We start from the raw sequence: 14,542 nt of genomic DNA, 5'->3' as shown, positions 1-14,542 counted from the left end.
TTCTCTCTCTCTCTTTTTCTCTATTTCTTTCTTTCTCTCTCTTTCCATCTAACTATTTATTTATTTTGAGATGAAGTCTCGCTCTGTCGCCCAGGCTGGAGTGCAGTGGTGTGATCTCAGCTCACTGCAACCTCTGCCTCCCAGGTTCAAGCGATTCTCCTGCCTCAGCCTCCCCAGTAGCTGGGATTACAGGTATGCACCACCATGCCTGGCTAATTTTTGTATTTTTAGTAGCGATGGGGTTTCACCATGTTGGCCAGGCTGGTCTCGAACTCCTGACCTCAAGTGATCTGCCCGCCTCGGCCCCCCAAACTGCTGGGATTACAGGTGTGAGGCACCGTGCCTGGCCCATGGATCTGTTTTAAATCCTTGAATGCCCACAACCATATTATGATGTAGGCAGCATTATCTCTTCTGTTTTACAGATGGAGAAACTGAGGCACAAGAAGGTAAGTGCTTTGGCCATGGTCATAGAGGTAGAAGGGGATGGCTGAGATTCCAACACATTCCAAAGGCCATCTTTACTACTGGCTTTCAGGGTAGCTGACAGGAAATATATCAATGTCGAATGAATGAATGAATGAGGTCAAGCTGGGGATGTGAGAGAACTAGTTACAGCTCACGCAGGAAGGTCAAACACTACTGAGCTAGCTATTTGTGAGTGGTTAACTTCATTTATTTTGGATACAAGATGTAACCAAAGATAAAGCAAGATATGCCCAAAATATTATCCTTAGAAAATGTAGCTATATTTCAGGGTCTTTCACTTTATTTTATTTTGGAACAAGTGCTCTTTGGGAAAGACATATTAGCTTTTAAAAACTTAAATGATGCTAGTTTGGGCAATAATAAAAAGGGAGGCATATATTATAGGAGACTTGTTAAGTATTCCCAAGTATTCACAATTCCAAGTGTGATAAGTCACTGTAAACATGCTCTTTAAGCAATCTTAAAATTTATATGTAGCCACAAAAAAAACCCCAACTAGCCAAAGCAACACTGCGAAATAAAAAGTTGGAGGCATCACACTTCCTGATTTAAAATTATATTACAAAGCTATAGTAATCAGAACAGTATGGTGCTGACATAAAAACAGAATAAAATAGCCCAGAAATAAATCCAAACATAAGTGGGCAATAAGAATGAAACTGAGCCTTTCAAAGAATGAAATCTTATACCATACACAAAAATAAACTCAAAGAGGATAAAAGACCTAAATGTAAGATTTGAAACCATAAAACTCCCAGAAAAGAACATGGGGGAAAGCTCCTCAACATTGGCTTTGGCAATGATTTTTTAGACATCACACCAAAAGCTCAGGCTACAAAAGCAAAAATAAATAAACGGGACTACATCAAACTAAAAAGCTTCTGCACAGCAAAGGAAACAATCGACATAACAAAAAGTCAACCTATGGACTGGGAAACAATATTTGCAAACCACATATCTGACAACGGATTAATATTCAAAATTTATGAAGAACTCTTACAACTCAATATTAGAAAAAAAAACCAAGTAAGAAATTAGCAAAGGGCCAGGTGTGGTGGCTTACACCTGTAATCCCAGCACTTTGGGAGGCTGAGACAGGAGGATCACTTGAGACTAGAGTTTGAGACCAGCCTGGGCAACATAGTGAGACCTGTCTCTATAAAAAATTTAAAACTTAGCTGGCCGTGGTGGCTTGTGGCTGTAGTCTCAGCTACTTGGGAGGCTGAGGCAGGTGGATCACTTGAGGTTAGGAGTTCGAGACCAGCCTGGTCAACATAGCAAAACCCCGTCTCTACTAAAAACAAAACAAAACAAAAATACAAAAATTAGCTGGGGCCTGGTGCGGTGGCTCACGCCTGTAATCCCAGCACTTTGGGAGGCTGAGGCAGGCGGATCACGAGGTCAAGAGTTTGAGATCAGCCTGGCCGACATGGTGAAACCACATCTCTACTAAAAATACAAAAATTAGCTGGGCATGGTAGCGTGCGCCTGTAATCCCAGCTACTCTGGAGGCTGAGGCAGGAGAATCACTTGAACCCGGGAGGCGGAGGTTGCAGTGAGCTCAGATCATGACATAGCACTCCAGCCTGGATGACAGAGTGAGACTCCATCTCCAAAAAAAACAAAAAACAAAAAATTAGCTGAGCGTGTTGGCGGGTGCCTGTAATCCCAGCTACTGAGGAGGCTGAGGCAGGAGAATTGCTTGAACTTTGGAGATGGAGGTTGCAGTGAGACAAAATTGAGCTACTGCAGTCTAGCCTGGGTGACAGAGTGAGACTCCAACTCAAAAAAAAAAAAAAGTAATAATAATAAAATAAATAAAGGTTCCTTTAAAAAGCACGATAGGGGCCGGACACGGTGGCTCACGCCTGTAATCCTAGCACTTTGGGAGGCAGAGGTGGGCAGATCATGAGGTCAGGAGATCGAGACCATCCTGGCTAACACGGTGAAACCCCGTCTCTACTAAAAAAATACAAAAAAATTAGCTGGGCGTGGTGGTGGGCGCCTGTAGTCCCAGCTACTCGGGAGGCTGAGACAGGAGAATGGCGTGAACCCAGGAGGCGGAGCTTGCAGTGAGCGGAGATTGAGCCACTGCACTCCAGCCTGGGCGACTGAGCGAGACTCCGTCTCAAAAAAAGCAAGATAGGGACAAATGATTTTAAGACACGTTTAACCAATTTAAACAAAATACTTCAGTTGAAACTCTTAAATGGGGCATTTCAACTAGAATTTTGAATTTTTTTTTAAAAAAGGATGTGTAATATAGCACTGAAAACTGTCTTAAAGCAAAGTGCCACTGTGGGGGAAGAAAGAACATGGAGAAATTTTCCTAAGTTGTCATTTATTATTCACACTGGAATGATGAGTCTGATTGACTCACAAACAGGCGATTATATAACCACTTTTATATGTTCACGTTTACTCAGCCACTTACCCATGTTCAGTAACTGTCCTTAAACATCTGAGTTGGTTTTTTAAAAAAACCTAACAGTGAGTGGCTGTAGAGATCACCAATTCCTAAAAGGGGCATTAAAAAAAAAACTGTCTAATGGTAGAGGAATGGCTTCCTGAGTGTTGGGATACAGTTTCCAGTGACAACATACACAAATTCAAGGGGTGCCACATCACAAATGCTTCAGATGGACATGGAGACAGCGTACTCTGGAAATACGTGTAGATGACTCAAAAAGTGACTCTTGTAATAAGGATGTCTGTGAAAAGTGTGACTAACACTGTTTTATGACATGTGAGAGGATATACGGAACATTTTGAGTCCAATTTTCTCTTCTTTCCTTGAGACAGGGTCTCCCTCTGCTACCCAGGCTGCAGTGCAGTGTTACAATTATGACTCACTGCAGCCTCTACCTCCTAGGCTCAAGCGATCCTCCCACCTCAGTCTCCCAAGTAGCTGGGACCACAGGCACACACCACCACACTTGGCTATTTTTTTTCTTTGTAGAGATGCAGTCTTGCTATGTTGCCCTGGCTGGTCTCAAACTCCTGGCCTCAAGTGATCCTCCTATGCTTCCCAAAGGGACAGGATTACAGGCGTGAGTCACTGTACCCTGCTGAATTCAACATTTTTGATATCTGGATTCCAAACATGTCACAAAATTAATCAATTAGGAAATACAGAAAGGCAGCTGATTATGTTGTTCAAATCCCTAATGTTTCAGGTGGGCCTCCAAACTTTTTTTTTTTTTTTTTTTTTTTGAGACAGAGTCTTGCTCTGTTGCCCAGGCTGGAGTAGACTGGTGCAATCTCGGCTCACTGCAACCTCCGCCTCCCCGGTTCAAGCAATTCTCCTGCCTCAGCCTCCTGAGTAGCTGGGATTACATGCGCGTGCCACCACGTCAGGCTAATTTTTGTATTTTTAGTAGAGACGGAGTTTCGCCATGTTGGCCAGGCTGGTCTCGAACTTCTGGCCTCAAGTGATTCACCCGCCTCAGCCTCCCAAATTGCTGGGATTACAGGTGTGAGCCACCATGCCCGACCCCCACCCCCACCACCCCCACCCCCCTCTGGCAAACTGTTTTTCATCTCTTTGGAAAGCTATCGAACCACTTTGTTTTGGGGCACGTATGGTATTTTTTAGGTACAAGTGTTGAAAAAAATCTGGAAGACACACACCAGCTCATAAAAGTGATTATCTTGGGGCATTATGGGTCCTTTGATTTCTTTTTTTAAACAACAAACAAGCATTACTTTGATAATCAGAAATGCAGGCTAGGCAAGGTGGCTCATGCCTGTAATCCTAGCACTTTGGGAGGCCAAGGCAGGTGGATTGTCTGAGCTCAGGAGTTCGAGACCACCCTGGGCAACATGGTGAAAGCTTGTCTCTACTAAAATACAAAAAATTAGCCAGGCGTGGTGGTGCACGCCTGTGGTCCAGCTACTCAGGAGGCTGAGTTATAAGAATTGCTTGAACCTGGGAGGCGGAGGTTGTGGTGAGCCAAGATTGTGCCACTGCACTCCAGCCTGGGCGACAAAGTGAGACTGTGTCTCCAAAAAATTAAAATTAAAATTAAAAAATTAAAGAAATGCAAACAAATAACACAGCTTTATAATGTCGCTCAGTAACTCTAACTGAATTGGTCAAGGGTGAGACCCAGGCCTTGGGATTTCTTAAAGTTGCCAACATAATTCTAATGTACAGCAAGGATGGGAATCATTATTAAACATTTTCCAAATTACACTGTAGAAGATGTTCCTGGGTGTCTTTCAAAAAGAAAAGTGCTCCATAGTCAAAGAAGCGGGTTTCTTTCCTGTAGGATTTCTCAGACTGTAACATGCACATGACTTTTTTTTTTTTTTTTTTTTGAGACGGAGTCTCGCTGTCACCCAGGCTACAGTGCAGTGACGTGATCTTGGCTCACTGCAACCTCTGCCTTCTGAGTTCAAGCAATTCTCCCTGCCTCAGCCTCCTGAGTAGCTGGGATTACAGGCGCCCACCACCATGCCTGGCTAATTTTTGTATTTTTAGTAGAGATGGGGTTTCACCATGCTGGCCAGGCTGGTCTCAAACTCCTGACAGGTGATCTGCTCACCTGGGCCTCCCAAAGTGCTGGGATTACAGGAATGAGCCATCTCGTCTGGCCTGCACATGACTTTTACATGAGGAAGATACAGTACACAGTGGACATCTGTGTGTGTCTGCTCAGAACTCCTTTCCAGCAGCCATGCCATTAGCAAGCCCTGTCCACTCTACCTCCAAACCATACCCAGAACCTGCCCCCTCCTCTCCCTCCATGCTCCTTACCCTGGCCCCATCCTCTGGCATCTCCAGCCTAGACTAGAGCAACAGCTTCCTCCTTACTCTCACACTGGCTTCTATAATTCACTGTCACCAAGGCACGCTAGTGGCAGATCCTTGGGACATGCAGAGTTTGAAAAATCTCCCGCTACCTGCCCTGACACTGCCCAGGGCATCCCTACCTGCCATCCTCTGACCATGGAAGGTGCCTGCTTTAAGATGAAGGCACCGTGACAGACAGTCCCCCAGGCTATTGTTGAGCTGCTGTGTCACCAGCTCACAGGGTCCAAAGAACCCTCAGACTTGGAGGTGGGGGGCCTGACTGCTTAAGTCTGCATGAATGGGGGTTGCCGTTACCTGGAGCCAAAAGCCTCCAATCCATACGCTCCTTATTGTTTCACTCTATTTACTGGTCAGCAGTTTTTTTCACCAGGTAAAAATTATCCTATGTATCTGCCTGGTTCATTGCCTGTGTCCCCCTCCTCGAATGCCAGCTCTGAGAACAGGGATATTTGTCGTCTTGTTCACTGCTGGAACACCCCCTGCCAAAGAGTGGGAACTCAGCATTTGTTAAGAGAATGACTGAGCTCATTTGATTCTTTCAACAGCTCCAAAAGGCAGGTGTTCCAAGTCCCAGCCTCCTCCTCACCGCCAGCCAGACCCGGCACCATCTGCCCCCACCTACCTCTCCCAGCTCTTGACCCTGCAGTTACACAAGTCTTCTTCCAGTTCCTTTGCAGAGTCAAGTTCCTTCCCACGTCCGGAGCTCTGCCGATGCGGTTCCCTCTACCAGGGACTCTCTCCCCATTCCTCGCCCCCACTGGGGGAAGGTCTACTTATCCTTCAGGCCTCCTCCCAAACGTCAGTCCTTATGACAGACGTTCCCTGACCTCTCCAGACATGTCCGGGCTCTCAGATATGCTGTCACGGCCCTCTGGGCTCCTCTGCCAGAGCACTTAGTGCAGACATAATCACACAGCTGTTGCTGTAATTACTTCAATTCTGTTTCCACCACTAAACTATGAGCTCCAGGAAGGCGGGGGGACACCTCTGCATTTCTAGAGCCCTGAGAAGGCCTGGCACACAGTAGGTGCTGCATAAATACCCCACCAGTCCACTGTGGCTATGAGAGTTACTGCTCACTGAGTATCGTATTTCTAGCCCCTTGTAGTTAGGCAGGACCGTGTGACAGTTCTGGGTGCAGGTGGAAGTGAACACGTGGCTTCTGGGCCTCGGCATCTAAGTGCTGCTGTGCACCTCTCCGTCCCCTTCTGCTGTGGTGTCTCTGCAGCCTGTGAGGCTCCAAGACAGGGGCAGGCCGGGATGGGGGGAGTGGGGGGAGCTCCTGTCAGCCTGGGTCCCTGAGGTACAAGGTTAAGCCCTCCCACCTGACCTGCCCATGTCACAAGTAAGAAATGGACATCTGTTGTGTCCAACCTCTAGGATTTCAGGGTTAATTTGTTACTGCAGCAGAAACTCGCCCATCAGAGGCATTCCTGTGAATGAATGAAGGCAGCTAGAAAGCAGAGACACTGTGATCACCGACCAGAAGGTGTGGAGCAGGGAAACGGCCACCAGCCACCCAGCACGGAACTCAGTGAAAGAACAGAAGCGGGGAATGGGCCAAGCACTCCACGGAGCTGCGACTCTGTGCTCCTGATGGGGCAGATGAAACGACCCAAAGCCTCCACTGCCTTCAGACAGGGCCTGCCTGGGCAGCCCTCAGGACACACGCTCCTTAGGGATCACAGCCAAGTGTCTGTCCCTGGGGATGGGGAAGGAGGCAGTGCTGAAGCCAGCAACACCCTGGAAAACCCTCTTAGCCAGAGGAAGCTGAACCAGCAAGGCTGCATGAAAGGTCTGAGCTAATTCGGGCTGACAACCTTCCCTCCGAATCACCCACTGGGGCTGTGCCCTCCCGGCTCCATCCCAGAGAATAAATCACACTGTCAGGTCTAATTTGGGGCTTGGCTGATGGGCTGAGCAGAGCATCCATGCGTTCTGGCCACAGAGGTCAAGGGCAGCCTACACTCTTGAGGCCAGTGCTGAAAAGTCTCAGGAATGAACAAGAAAGGGGACCAGGAGGCCAGGAGCCATGGGTCTCCAACACACACCAAAGAAACTCCCAACTTGGCCCATGAAATTCCTGGCCCAGGCTTTCGCTGTATGAGCTCTGCTCCCAGAACACAGTCCTGCTACACCTAGGCCTGTGCCAGCTCAGGGCTGGGTGCAGGGCGACCCCTCACATGTCTGGTGAATGAATAATCACAACAGCAGCAGCTCACGCTTATTATCTTATAGGCTGTTACTAAGCCACCTAACCTCCAACATGCAGTAAGGGCTAATGAATGCAAGCTGCCACCATCCTCCTCCTCCTCATTATCATCATCACCACCTCCACCACCGCCACCACCATCATCTCATCATCATCATCTCATTATCATCTATTATGCGACTTCTTGTGCCAGGTACTGTCCTAGGTACTTGAAATTCATAATCCCATCTTAATCCTTACAACCACCTTGGGAGAAAATGGAAGCACCCACAGTTAAGCTGCCCATTTAGGGCTAGTCACGGGCTCAGCTATGACTAGACCCCAGGTCAGCTGGATTCCGGAAAGCTGTGCTCTTGGCCACCGTGTCAACCCATTTTTGCTTTCATCTCCCTGGAGAAGCCTGTCCCCAAACTCCAAGTCACCGTTAGGTGCCTTCTCGGGGTTCCCACAGCCCCGTGGCTTCCCCTATTAGAACTCTTATCACTCTGGGTTGTTTACCTGCAGAACTTCCCAACATACTGTATACCAGGGTAAGCCTCATGCCCAGCAAGAGGAGCAGGAACATGGGAGGTGCCCAGTCAATGATGGTTGGTTGGAAGGATGGATGGAGACCCAAGTCTGAATCTTTCATTTTACTGAGGAGGGGAACAGAAGTTCAGAAAGGAGAGCTGTCGTGAGAGTTTCACTGAAGAAAGGCAGGTGGAGAAGATGGTAGAAACGGCTCCTTGATGAATCTCTATTCCACCTCCAAAGCCCAAAAGCTGCTTCCAGGAGCCCTCTTTGACCCCTAGGCTGGGTTAGGCACCTCCACTGGGTTCCCACTCCCCTGGGCTTCCCCGATCACAGACCTGACCACTCTGGGGTCTGAAGGTCTGCTTCCCTCACCGGACGGGGAGCCGCATGAGGGCAGAGCCACCCAGCCATGAGGCTGGCCCAGTCACCACTGCATCCCAACTACTCTACAGGGACGGGCAGGGGAGGCGCATATCAAATGTGTGCGCAATCAACCAGCAGACCTCCAGAGAAAGAAAAGGCTAGAAGGCTCATCCTGGGAAGAATAACTAAAAGCACAGGTATAGTTTGGAAAAAGGGAGGCCAAGAGGGGTTCCCTCAGCCACTTGTAAGTCCCTGCAGGGCTGCCAGGAATAAGACGTGCAGCTGGTGCTCTCCCGAGGACTGGACCTGAACCAGTGGGAGGTAGTTAGTTACACAGGGGCGGATGTGATTCACAAGACAGTTTTTTAATGATCACAACTTCCCCAAAGCAAAACACACTGCTGGGCTCCGCCCTTGCTGGAAGAATTTAAACCCAGGCCAGACAGTGAGCAGCCTGGTCCCCTGCACCCCACCCCCCGCACCCCCGGACCTCTTATGAGGCAACAAAGTGTAGTGGCTAAGAACAGGGGCCCTGGACCCAGTCTGCATGCCTCCCTGTCCCAGCTCCTCTACCTGGCAGGCAGCTTCACCACTTGTGCCTCAGTTTCCTCATCATTACCATGGGGATATCACAGCAGTGACGTCTTAGGGTAGTTACAAGAACTGAATGAGATCATGCACGTGAGGCGCTTACGGCAGGGCTTGGCACAGAGTCAGCGCCCATTAATGTTCATTATTACTGCTTTTCCTTCCCCATGAAACCAGGCAGTGCTGGCTGGCCACCCCAACAGATACTCTCAATTCATTTTTTCTCTGGCTTCCTCCTCAGGAAAGGCTGAAAAGTTAAATAACATTTGCCACCTTCCTTGGAGCTAGGGGAGGCTATGCGACATGGCAGCACGAGCGATGTGTCCATGAGGGGAAAGATCAAGAGAATCAAAGCGGCTCTGCCCTGACACTGCCCAGCCACCAAACTAACACTGGCAGCCAAGCACCTCCAGGTGTGCTGTTGTGAGTGAGAAATCAGCCCTCATTCAATCAAGCTGCAGTGAGCGGGGGTTTCTGTTCCTGAAACTTGAAGACATTCCTGGCCGAATGCACATACCATGATGCAAATGGCTCAAGGCGCACACCCATGGTAATTGTTTGCCAATTTCAGCTCAGGCCCGCTGCTGAGAACCCCTGACCCAGAGGAAAAACAGTGGGTGGCTGAGCCATACAGTGCTTACCAAGCCCAGTCGCTGTGTTCCACCCTTCCTTTTCAGCTGTATCTACTCCCCATCTATACAATTATTTACATACACGCACACACACACACACACACACACACACACACATACACGTATCTCTCTCGCTCTATTGCCCGGGGCTGGAGTACAGTAGCATGGCCTCGACCTCCTGGGTGCAAGTGATCCTCCTGCCATAGCCGTCCGAGTTCCTGGGACTACAGGTGCATGCCACCAAGCCTGGCTATTTAAAACATTTTTTTGTAGAGATGGAGTCTCACTCTGCTGCCCAGGCTGGTCTTAAACTCTTGGCCTCAAGTGATTCTCCTGCCTTGACCTCCCAAAGAGCTGGGATTATAGAGTGAGCCACTGCACCCAGCCCTCAAGTGATGTTCAAGCTTTATATATTTAAAAAGAATCCATATCACCACTAAAAATGAAAAATTGCTATCTTTTGCTACAAAGAAAAGCAAACTTAAAAAATAAACACAATGAAAACAAAACATAGTCACAGTCATTCATTATCTGACGTTGCATAATTTGGGTTCAATGGACTGGCAAAAAATTTTTCACTTTCCTTTTCTATTGCGGGGAACATCAGATCTGGCAATACTCGGGGATAAGACTGGCTCCAGCTGAGCAGGGCTGCCCCTTGGAGAGGGAACACATTTCCTATTCACAGAAACTGTGTTCAGAAGGGAGATGATTTGACTGTGATCTCCCAGATGGCTGTGGATGAATTAGGCTGGGGACCACCTCACTCCCTCCTCTATTCAGGGCCTTCTCAGAGAGGCCTTCCTTGGCCACCTTGTCCGAAAATTGCCCTGTGAGGCCAGCCCCCTTCCCTCCTTTATTCATCACTATATACTCCTATATACATCCTATGTACACTATATACATCCAACTTATCCTATATTCACTTCTTTTTTTTTTTTTTTTTTGAGACCGAGTCTCGCTCTGTCGCCCAGGCTGGAGTGCAGTGGCGCAACCTCAGCTCACTGCCACCTCTGCCTCTGGGTTCAAGCGATCCTCCCACCTCAGCCTCTCAAGTAGCTAGGATTACAGGTGTGTGCCACCACGGCTGGCTAATTTTTTTGTATTTTTAGTAGAGACGGGGTTTCACCATGTTGGCCAGGCTGGTCTCGAACTCCTGACCTCAAGTGACCCGCCCACCTTGGCCTCCCAAAGGTGTTGGGATTACAGGTGTGAGCCACCGTGCCCAGCCCTATATTCACTTTTTATCTGTTTACTGTTTTATTCTCCAGTAGGATGTCCGTTCCCTTAAGGTAAGGAGTTTGTTTTTTCATTCCTGAATCCCTAGTGCCTAGAAGCAGATAGTAGGTGCTCAAATGCATATTTGCTGAGTGAAGGAAAATAAATGAATGAACAAACGAAATCTGTTCATGTTCTTTCCAAGTTCCCTAAGGCCCTGGTTACCATGTAGGAAAAATGCCGTTCTTCCTGCTGTGTGAGAGGCAATGCTAGGAATTTACTTGGAACTTGGGAGCTTTTATCACATGAAAAAGGAATGTGCTAGATTAAAACAAGTATCTATGAGCCCATAGGATATAAATTAGTAACTAAATAAAGAAATAAGTAAGGGGGAAGGGACAGGTCTTCCTTACAGAAGAGTTCCAATTAATAAATGTAGATGGAATGAGAGGCACACAAAAACTGCCATCAGGGAAACAGCACAGCAGTAACTGCTGTAGACAAGACCCGGCCACCAATGGATGGTAAAATTAGTGGGCGGAAGTTTGAGGAAAAGCAGGATGTGGGATATTAGCACAGCCTCAAAATTTCTCCCCAAAGGTAGCATTTTTGTTTTGTTTTAAAGAGACAGGGTCTTGCTCTGTCACTCACACTGGAGTGCAGTGGCATGATCTCAGCTCACTGCAATCTCCGCATCCTGGGCTCAAGCGATCCTCCTGCCTCAACCTCCTGAGTAGCTGGGACTACAGGTGTGCACCACCACACCTGGCTAATTTGTTTCTATTTTATTTTTTTAGAGCTAGGGTCTCACTTCATTGGACAAGCTGGTTTCAAACTCCTGGCCTGGAGTGCCCCAAGATAGCCATTAATTACAAAGGGAAAAGTGTAACTTTACTGTGGAGAAATCTGGCACGCAGCAACTTAACCAAGTGATCTAGGTGAACATTACCGGAAATACGATGCATTGATGTCACAGACCCCCATAATGACGCACTGAGAAGGGTATGCTGCCTGTGTGGCATTGTTCCAAATAATGAATAACCTCCATCAGGTCATGAGAAAACATCAGAAAAACCCAAGTTGAAACACACAACAAAATAGCAGAGCAGTCCTCTTCCAAAGTGTCTGGGTCATGAAAGGCTAGGAAAGACGGAGGAATTGTTCCAGATCGGAGGAGGTTAAGGAGACATGAAAACCAAATGCAATGTGGGATCAAGAATAGACTCTTGGAAGAAAAAAGGACATCCGCGGAAAAACTGGTGAAATGTGATTAATGTCTGTCATTGAGTTAATCGTACTGGGTTGTGTGAATTTCCTGGTTTTGATCACTGTGTTAAGGTTGTATAAGATGGTAACATGGGGGAAGCTGGATGTAGGGTAGACATGTGAACTTTGTAACCATTTTCACAACTTTTTTATAATTCTAAAATCACTTCAAAATAAAAGTAATCAAGAATTGTGCCAGGAAGCATCCTTTGACAGAAATCTGGCCCCTAGCAACTGTCCCACACACAAGCTTCAGGTACCCAGGCAAGACTGCCAGGATGAGGGAATGTGATGAGAACCACTAAACATCCAGGAGAGAGAAACTCCATCCACAGCCACTCAGTTCCCGCAGCTTGGCCGACACAGCTACCTGCATCCAGGGTCTGAATGCCACAATCCTCCCCCTTCCACCTCCCACACTGTTATGGTCTCTTGGTTCTTCAAGGATCAGACAATGGCCCCTCCCAACAAAGCTGGGAATCATCCAGGAAGGCATCACTGCAAACTGAAATGACATGCAGCTGGGGGCCCATGCCACTGCTTAGAACCCACCCACAGGAACAAGAGAGAATGTTCACTAGCAAACCAACCCAAACCCAACCCAGAAACCTAAACATAACATATTCAAAACCTATATAGCACAGGTAAGTATTTGCCATATATATATATATGTATTTGCCACACATATATATATAATATGTGTAAATACCCATTACCCATGCCATACATGTGTATGTATGTATGTATTTATTTATTTATTTAAATTTTTAGTTTTTTTTGAGACAGGGTCTCACGGCAGCCTTGACCTCCACCGGTTCAGGTGACCCTCCACTTTAGCCCCAGTGTAGTTGGAACTACAAGTGTGCATCATCACGCCCAGCTAATTTTTGTATTTTTTGTAGAGACAGGGTCTCACTTTGTTGCCCAGGCTGGTCTCCAGCGCCTGGGCTCAATCGATCCTCGAGCCTCAGCCTCTCAAAGTGCTGGGATTACAGGTGTGAGCCACCACACCTGGCTCATATTTTTAACCAACAGAGAAACCAGTACATTCACATAGTGGGGCGGTGGGGCTGCTCTGAATCTTGATCGTGGTGGCAGTTTCACAACTGTCTACATCTGTCTGTGTTCAAAGAACTGTATACCGGCCAGGCACGGTGGTTCATGCCTGTAATCCCAGCATTTTGGGAGGCTGAGGCGGATGGATCACCTGAGGTCAGGAGTTCAAGACCAGCCTGGCCAGCATGGTGAAACCTCATCTCTACAAAAATACAAAAATCAGCCGGGCATGATGTCAGGGGCCTGTAATCCCAGCTATTCAGGAGGCTGAGGCGGGAGAATCACTTGAACCTGGGAGGTGGAGGTTGCAGTGAGCTGAGATGGCGCCACTGCACTCCAGCCTGGGTGACAGAGTGAGACTCCATCTCAAAAAAAAAAAAAAAAGAGGCCGAGGTGGGCGGATCACCTGAGGTCGGGAGTTCGAAACCAGCCTGACCAACATGGAGAAACCCCACCTCTACTAAAAATACAAAATTAGCCGGTCGTGGTGGCGCATGCCTGTAATCCCAGCTACTCTGGAGGCTGAAGCAGGAGAATCGCTTGAACCCGGGAGGCGGAGGTTGCGGTGAGCCGAGATCACGCCACTGCACTCCAGCCTGGGCAACAAAAGTGAAACTCCATCTCAAAACAAAACAAAGAACTATATACCAAAAGAGAGTTTTACTCTATGTAAGGTTTAAAAATTGAATTGAAAAGTAAAGAAAAAAATAAAAGTATATGAAATGTATGATATGCTGAGGTATGCTCATGAGCAAAGATCTTCAAAACATACTATTATTGGGGATGGTGGAAGCAAGCCAAGAAGCACTGCATAGCCTGGTTCCTTTTTCTCACACAATGAACCAAAATAAGTGTGTATATGTGCATGTAGGAATGTTCGTGTATGGGAAAAGGTCTGGCAGGGCACCCAGCCAGTGACTGACAGTAATTACCTCTGGGGTAGACGTTAGGCTTGCGGGTGACAGGAAGTACAGCGATGCAAACTTTCATTTTTCCCTTGATACTCTTTTTTTAAAATTAAAAAAAATAATATGTGTATGAGTTGTAAAATTCTAAGCAAACCAGCAGCCACGCCTTACTCACCCTTAGTGCCTTCTAGACACTAGTGCTCTTGGAGGGTCCCAGGAGAGCTGATGTCAGAGACTGTGCATCTACATGGAGGAAAAAGAAGAGGTTAGGTCTCTGGCCAACTTAAGCCTTCCTGCTGTAATACCCAGCTGTCAGTCACATATTCACTCTTTCAACAAGTATTTACTGAACATGGCTGAGTGTAATCCCAGCACTATGGGAGGCCAAGGCAGGCGGATCACTTGAGGCCAGGAGTTCAAGACCAGCCTGGCCAACATGGCAAAACCCCATCTCTACTAAAAATACAAAAAATTAGCCGGG

General features: G+C 47.4%; 1 protein-coding gene across 7 annotated transcripts in view; it reads right to left on the bottom strand.

The window, feature by feature from the left end:
* Positions 1 to 14,542, bottom strand: part of SIPA1L3 (signal induced proliferation associated 1 like 3) — a 310,057-nt gene that overhangs the window by 181,516 nt on the left and 113,999 nt on the right. For 6 of the 7 annotated variants that reach the window (XM_024351291.3, XM_524247.9, XM_024351290.3 and 3 more), the window contains one exon: positions 14,237 to 14,304. The exons of the other annotated variant lie outside the window; for it this stretch is intronic. The gene's annotated coding sequence lies outside the window, so the exon portion shown is untranslated. The remainder of the gene's footprint in view (positions 1 to 14,236; positions 14,305 to 14,542) is intronic. 7 annotated transcript variants of the gene reach the window in all.

The sequence above is a fragment of the Pan troglodytes genome, chromosome 20 (assembly GCF_028858775.2).
Source record: "Pan troglodytes isolate AG18354 chromosome 20, NHGRI_mPanTro3-v2.0_pri, whole genome shotgun sequence".
Classification (NCBI taxonomy): domain Eukaryota; kingdom Metazoa; phylum Chordata; class Mammalia; order Primates; family Hominidae; genus Pan; species Pan troglodytes.
Note: the sequence above shows the minus strand (reverse complement) of the source record. Positions and strands in the feature narration are given on the sequence as shown.